Source organism: Lolium rigidum, chromosome 4 (assembly GCF_022539505.1).
Source record: "Lolium rigidum isolate FL_2022 chromosome 4, APGP_CSIRO_Lrig_0.1, whole genome shotgun sequence".
Lineage (NCBI taxonomy): Eukaryota > Viridiplantae > Streptophyta > Magnoliopsida > Poales > Poaceae > Lolium > Lolium rigidum.
Window position 1 is genome coordinate 119,945,662 of NC_061511.1, and position 7,017 is coordinate 119,952,678.

The 7,017-nt window shown below is 42.8% G+C and overlaps 1 long non-coding RNA gene across 7 annotated transcripts; it reads right to left on the minus strand.

Annotated features, from left to right (window-relative positions):
* Window positions 1-1,878: 1,878 nt before the first annotated feature.
* LOC124705441 lies at window positions 1,879-5,809 on the minus strand. Of its 7 annotated transcripts, none has more exons than XR_007004015.1 (7): window positions 5,082-5,809; window positions 4,765-4,902; window positions 4,531-4,662; window positions 3,263-4,385; window positions 3,057-3,110; window positions 2,529-2,895; window positions 1,879-2,180 (listed from the first exon to the last, which is right to left on the minus strand). It is a non-coding gene; the product is annotated as an uncharacterized LOC124705441 (long non-coding RNA). The 7 variants fall into 7 exon arrangements; XR_007004010.1 differs by having other exon boundaries at window positions 2,976-3,110; window positions 5,082-5,808; XR_007004014.1 differs by having other exon boundaries at window positions 2,529-3,110; window positions 3,263-4,030; window positions 4,352-4,385; window positions 5,082-5,807.
* Window positions 5,810-7,017: the final 1,208 nt, after the last annotated feature.

The following is a 7,017-nucleotide window of genomic DNA, read 5'->3' on the forward strand; positions in this document are numbered from 1 at the left end:
CCATATGACTATCGCGGCCTGTTAACGTTGTCAAATTGCTCTTTCTCGATGGATAAGAGCATGCTTTAACTTGACAATCGCTTTAGGTCATCCAAACCAGAATGGATATTTATGTAGGCCGTGCGTGTAAAGTGTCTTTTTGCAGTTATCTGCTTGTCTTTCAACCCACTCACACGGGCTATCACGCTCCTTCCTTCGCGCCGACCTTCTTTTGTCCCCCATCTCCACATGCTAAGATGGCTGGAATGTGCTTTTGCTACGGCCATTCTAAATTCCTGATCATGCCTGGTTGATGTTCTCGTCAGCTCGAGAGTGCGCGAGTGGTGTCGGCCTCGCTGCCGACGACGATGCGTATCCAACCCGCAAGGTTATAAGGAGCTGATGAGCGCGCTCGTTTACGCAATACACCGTGTGTGCTCATCTGATCAGAAGGAAGGTAAATAAGAACACTTGCAAGCTAGTCTAGCAGTTACAGACAGAGCTGCAGAACATATACGGGTGATAAATCAATCAGCTGCTAGCTGAGTGAGCTACGAAGTGTGGTGAACATCAATCAACCGAAGATGGCGTCTCTGAGAGCTGCCGGTAGCACGTCGTGGTGGGCGCCTGCGCCGGTGAGGCAACTGTTCTGGGGGATGAGGTACAGCTGGAAGAACGCTATGATGCGGCGGCCGAGGGGCGGCGCCCCAAGGTTCGGCTACGACCTGCACAGCTACTCCCTGAACTTCGATGATGGCCACCTCAGCTCGGCTGCCTAGCTAGTGACTATCGATCGCTCTAGCTAGTCCCGTGTAAATAATTTTAATTTTCTTTCAGTCGACCCGGCCATGGCATCAGAAGTTGGGGAGCTGGAAGCGTCGCCACCACTTTCCAATTTGCTCGTCTAGCTAGCTGATGGCCTGATGTCTATCCATGAGTATTATATATGAGTATTATATATGCATGGTTGTGCGTCTTGCTCGTTGTTCAGTAAATGCTATAAGTGTTGACTACTCGATCCGCTAGTTGAAAGTTACTAGATGGAATGGCTCGTGTATACACCATGTTTGATTGTTTGATATACACACATGTTGACAGCATAAATGTTTGGCTCGAATAATTATGGGTCTATTCAGATAATATCACCGAATTTGAGTTGCAACTCATTGCAATTAATGTGTAACTGAAAAAACTTGATTGCAATTGCAACCTAATGAGCAACTCTCCAGTCTCCAAGCACCTGCAAATCCAACGTTTCTTTTTTGCGAAAAATCGGAAGTTTTTATAGTCAACCTTCCTGTAAGTTAGTTAATTCTCAGTCAACTAAGAACTAGTACAATAATATCTATTTACATTTTATCAGGGTGTGAGCGATTGCCGTCTTATAGTCGCTATAGCTATGTAGGAATGACAATGTTTTTAATAATAAAAAATTCTCTTATGCAGGTCATCTACCGGTATACGGTTTTGCTCCATTCATGTTTGTCACTTCACGCTCTCATGTGTAGATTTTACGTTCTATCGTTCTGAACCATTTGTGTCGGCTCTCTTCGTGTTTGCGTTTTTACCATTTTGAACAGCTGCGTGCATCTTAATTATGCAGAGGCTGGATATAATGCTTAATTTAAAAAAAAATGTGAAATAATAAAGAGGGTCAAAGAGGGAGAGAAGATCGGTTTGATCTAAATAGAATTAATCTAACAATCTTATCATACAAATTTGTTGATCAGACCTGCAAGAGATCTTTTTGCAAGAGGTCCTGGGTACAGGGGTGATGGATGGGTGTGTGTATTATATACTAGTGGTTGGGGCGCCCCATGGGGCGCCTCCTCACCGGTGTTGTGCAATCCAATCACAACGCGTATTGACAAGTATGGATCAGCTTCCTAGTGGCAAATATGGATCAATTGCTCAGCTTGTATTCATGTTTATCTTACTACCGGCCATTGCTGAATTGTGAACCCTCGCTGTGCTTAGGTTCACACAAACATATCATGAAATTATGGAGCGCGAAGCAACCAGAACGTATTACAAAAGAATATGTCCATGTTCACATTTTGCAGTATTTTGCAACATAAATTGAAAATAGCTACAAAAGCAAGACACACTTGGCGAAGAGCTTGAGCAATTATACTGACAAGAGCAGACCTCCAGATGCACGGGTGTCACTTCAAAAAGAGCCATCGTCTGTAAACCTTGAACTTCAGAAGAGATAATAATTTAGTTTTGGAAGAAAGATCAACAATTCTATTACTATTATCAATACGGACAATAAAAAAAACTAAAACCTACATCAACCAAACAAATGATTTAGCGTTTTAGGACTATCCGGGACCAGCGAACTTACCATAACAGGTGAAGTTATTGATTATTTGCAGAGCAGCATATCAGCAGTAATTGATATTAAGATGATTACTAAAGCGTTTAAACAACAAGAGTCTTTTTTTCAGAAACTAAAAGTAGTATGGTAGTGTGTACAAATGAGCCATGACGAATTATTTCGAGGATGAATTAAACTGTATATAAGAGTGGAGAAACAAACCACAGACCTTTTTCACCAAATAGGTGCTCCCAAAAAGACATTCTCAAATAACTCTCTGCCTCCAAGATAGACATTTTTTATCTATTTTGTTTGGAGAAGGAACAACCAAATAGCATAAAGCACATCAAAGAATGATTAATTCAATGAAAAGTATTAGGAAATGCACTCACACATCAAGCATTACCACTAACTTTCATGTGTTTTCATAAAATAATGATATCGACAAGGTATGATATGTGCGATTACCTCTCTTTTTTGGAGCTCAAGCTCTGGTGAATGCAAGAAGTTTTTGAGTATTCAACAATCAAAGTCCATTGTGGCTGAACAGACGCCCTAGAGAAAAAAAGCGTAGATTTGGCAGCCTGTCAGACGATCTGGAAAGTAATACAAGTGATATATCAGCTGGTACTTCATAACCAACAGATAAACTAAATTGGAGAGAGGAAATGTGTACGTTGGGAGAAAAATATCTTGTGAGAAAATGAAGACCAATGTAGATTAAACTGATGGAAGCTTATGCAGAAGCAAAATATACATAGTGGATGATGCCTTGACATGTCCATAGAGCGAGAAATGTGGATTTGGCAGCCTGACAATCCGGAAAGTAATACAAGTGATATATCAACTGGTACTTCGTAGCCAGCAAATAAGATATATTGGAGACAAAAATAAAGACAATTGTAGATAAAACTGGTTGAAGCTTATGCGAAGCAAAATATACATGGTGGATGATGCCTTAACCTGTTTCATCAAATGGAGCTCCTCGCGCAAGTGAAATATACCTGGTGGATAATCTCTTCGTATGCATCATGAAACTGGAGCTCCTTCTTCCCATGGAACAACTTCTCAGAATGCCAGAATAGTAAATAAGAAACTCCTTATCTCCTAGAGCATCTGTTAGTGAAGAAGATAACAAGAAAAGTTATTAAGCCTTGCAGCCAAGGTGATTTCAGTTTAGGGATTATTGCCTTGCAGTAAACCACTAATCAATTTGTAAATTGATTATTTTTAATAATATCCTACAAGAAAATTTATTAGTAGATAATGCAAAAAAATAATAGTGGGGGAAATTACGAACACTTTACTGCAGCCAAAATAAAATAACAGCAGCTTGAGCGACATGAGAAATAAGGCTATCAGGTAGGACTCTATTTATACAATTCGGTTATTTGTGGTTTGCCACAAATAAAGACACACACTAACCTGACATGAATAACACGTCAAATCCATTTGGTCAGTTAGGTTGGATCAGAATGAACCCAAAATGTAAAATAGTAGTAAACCCGCATATCAAGGGAAGATTTTCAGATCAGATAACACAAGAGTAAATAGTTTAATATCCATAGAGAAGTATGAGCCAGTGTAAATAAAGATAAACAAAAAAAGATAAATTAGTACATCCAGATCTAAGTGTAACCTAATATACCCATCAAATTTTATGAATCGTAGCAACCAAATATGTTCCTTGAGCAGCCTCGCTAGCATTGTCGCTCATGAGTGTCCAACAAACTATTGCAAAGACAAAAGGGAAAGGCGCTTCAGAATTATCTAATATTTTCATGCGACAAAGAAATCACAGCCCAGAATTTACCATAGCAAGAAAAAACATGAAACTATATACAACCATCATTATTAGAAAAAACAGGTGCATCATATTTATCGTTGTTCTCGTAATTAATCATCACAGGGCAGTAATACTATAGGATAGTATAACCTGTTCATTTGCATGATAAAATGGTGTGCCATTGGTATAACATAAGCATGAACCCAAAATTCATTATGAAATCACATAAAGCATAAAGTGAAAATGCATCAGAGAGGGAAACTCACCTTAATAATCCAAGGTGAGTTGTGGGCGTGCACCCTAAACCATAAAAACAAATCAGTAAAAGCAAAATTAACAAAATTAGGGATCACAATATATATCAGTGTGCATCATAACTCACAATATTTATTTATAATACACCACAATAGTAGAGCAAAAACGTTTTGGTAAGGAACCAGTATACCTAGGGATGGTGCGGAGACAGCAAGGTTGCTGGTCTCGACACCCACTATTTGTCTTCTCACGTGAATCCTTCTCTTACCACTCAAATAAATGAATTTCATGACTTCTTTGTCATTATGATCATGTCCTTAGCCTAAGATTTAAAAGAACATGTCATCCTTCATTTCTGAACCTTAAACAAACAGCGGGAAGGAAAAAACAGTAAGCACATGGAGGGCAAACAAAGATATCATACCTTGAAGCTGCACATCCATTGTCATGGCCATTGAGTCAAAGGGCCCAACCATGTTTCCATGTGATGACTGGAAGGTGCTCTCACTATCCTTCCAAAGTCAAGCAACTTAGTCTGCTCGCTCTGCTAAGATCCAATTGACTGCATAACCCCATATACCATCCATTAACAAAACCAACACACAAAAATAATTAACCAGGTCGAATACAGTTGTTTATGCATATCCAGATGCTACAGATTCTTACGAAATTTCCATGGAAAACAAAACGGAGAGAGCATCCTTGATACGGACTGGAACTGGAAGACATTGAAACATATACCTTAAATTCTTGAGAAATTATGGTAGATCGATGGCAGGTGAAAGGACGGACCAATCTTGTAGTCATCGCTTCTGCTCGCTGTGATGAACGTTGGCGAGGGAAAGAAAGTGGTGGAGCCGCAGAAATTTTTCCCACTCGTCTACTCCACTCACCTCCGCCGTCGCCGCTCTCCTCCCACCTCCTCATCGTTGTTGCCGCCCTCCTCCACAGCTTCCTCGATACCGCGCCACCCTCCTCATATCTCCTCCGACCTCCACCGCTGCATGCCCCCACATCCACCCATCTACGACCTCAACCACTGCCTTCCTCCATCTCCCATCTTTCCGACCTCGACCAGTGCCTGCCCCAAGCTCCGTTCGCGAGCGCCGCCCAGATCCCTTCTCCTTTGACCTCCACCGCTAGCATCTCCCTTCTCCTCCGAGGCTTCGACCCCCATCGCCGCCACCTGCGCCCCGCCTATTCAGAACGAGATTTGGGGGAACTGCTGGGTAAATGGGTAGGAGGCGGTTGCGTGCGTGTATTGAGGAGGAGGTTGCGTTTTTTTTTCTTTTACCCGTTTCCTTATTTTCTTGCTCAGCCTGCTCGCGCCAGGGATGTATCGTGGAGCGCTCTGAGATAGGCCAACCATATACGCACTTGCTTGTTCTCAATCTCATGTACATCAGTCATGGGTATGGTCTGCTCCCAGTTCCCACGTACCAACTACCGGTCTTAAGATAATAAGATTTCTTCAGCGCCTCTAAAGCTTGAAAATTCTTTGTATGCAGATCTGTGACTATCCATATGATTATATCACGGCGTGTTGGCGTGGTCAAATTGCTCTTTGTCGATGGATAAGAGCATGCTTTAACTTGTCAATCACTTTGTGTCATCCAAACCTGAATGGACATTTATGTAGGTCGTGCGTGTAAAGTGTCTTTGTGCAGTCATCTGCTTGTCTTTCAACTCACTAACACGGGCTATCACGTTCCTTCCTTTGTGTCGACCTTCCTTTGTCCCCCATCCAACATGCCAGGATGGCTGGAATGTGTTTTTGCTATGGCCAGTCTGACTTGCTGATTATGCGTGGTTGATGCCCTCGTTAGCTCGAGAGTGTGCGAGTGGTGCCGGCCTTGTTGGCGACGGCGATGCGTATCCATCCCGCAAGGTTATAAGTAGGTGCCAAGAGCGCTCGTTTACGCAATACACAGTGTGTGCTCATTAGATCAGAAGGAAGCTAAGTAAGAACACTTGCAAGCTAGTCTAGCAGTTACAGACAGAGCAGAGCATATAAAAGTGATAAATCAATCAGCTGCGAGCTGAGTGAGCTGTGAAGTGTGGTGAACATCGATCAACCGAAGATGGCGTCTCTAGGAGCTGCCGGTAGCACGGCGTGGCGGGCGCCGACGCCGGTGAGGCAGCTGTTCTGGAGGATGAGGTCCAGCTGGAAGAACGCCGTGATGCGGCGGACAAGGGGCGGGGTCCCAAGGTTCGGCTACGACCTGCAGAGCTACTCCCTGAACTTCGATGACAGCCACCTCGGCTCGGCTGCCTAGCTAGCGACTATCGATCGCTCTAGCTATTCCCGTGTAAATAATTTTAATTTTCTTTCCGTCGACCTGGCCATGGCTTCAGAAGTTGGGGAGCTGGAAGCGTCGCCACCACTTTCCAATTTGCTCGTCTAGCTATCTTGATAAGGGGTGGCCCGATCTTCTCAGAAGTTGGTAGCAGCGGATGAAATCGATGATATGAGGAGGATAACTTGTATGACACCGACGAAGTCTCCCGATTGATTCCTGATGCCAATGCAACAGCTCTCAACCCTGCAAGATATTCGCAACTCCACGCACTTGCGCACGTAGCCGCCGACCACGAAGCGGTAGATTGCAATCTTTCTAATCCCCAATGGAACAGCAGATCACACAAACTTTCAGTAGCATAAAACTCCAGATCGCAA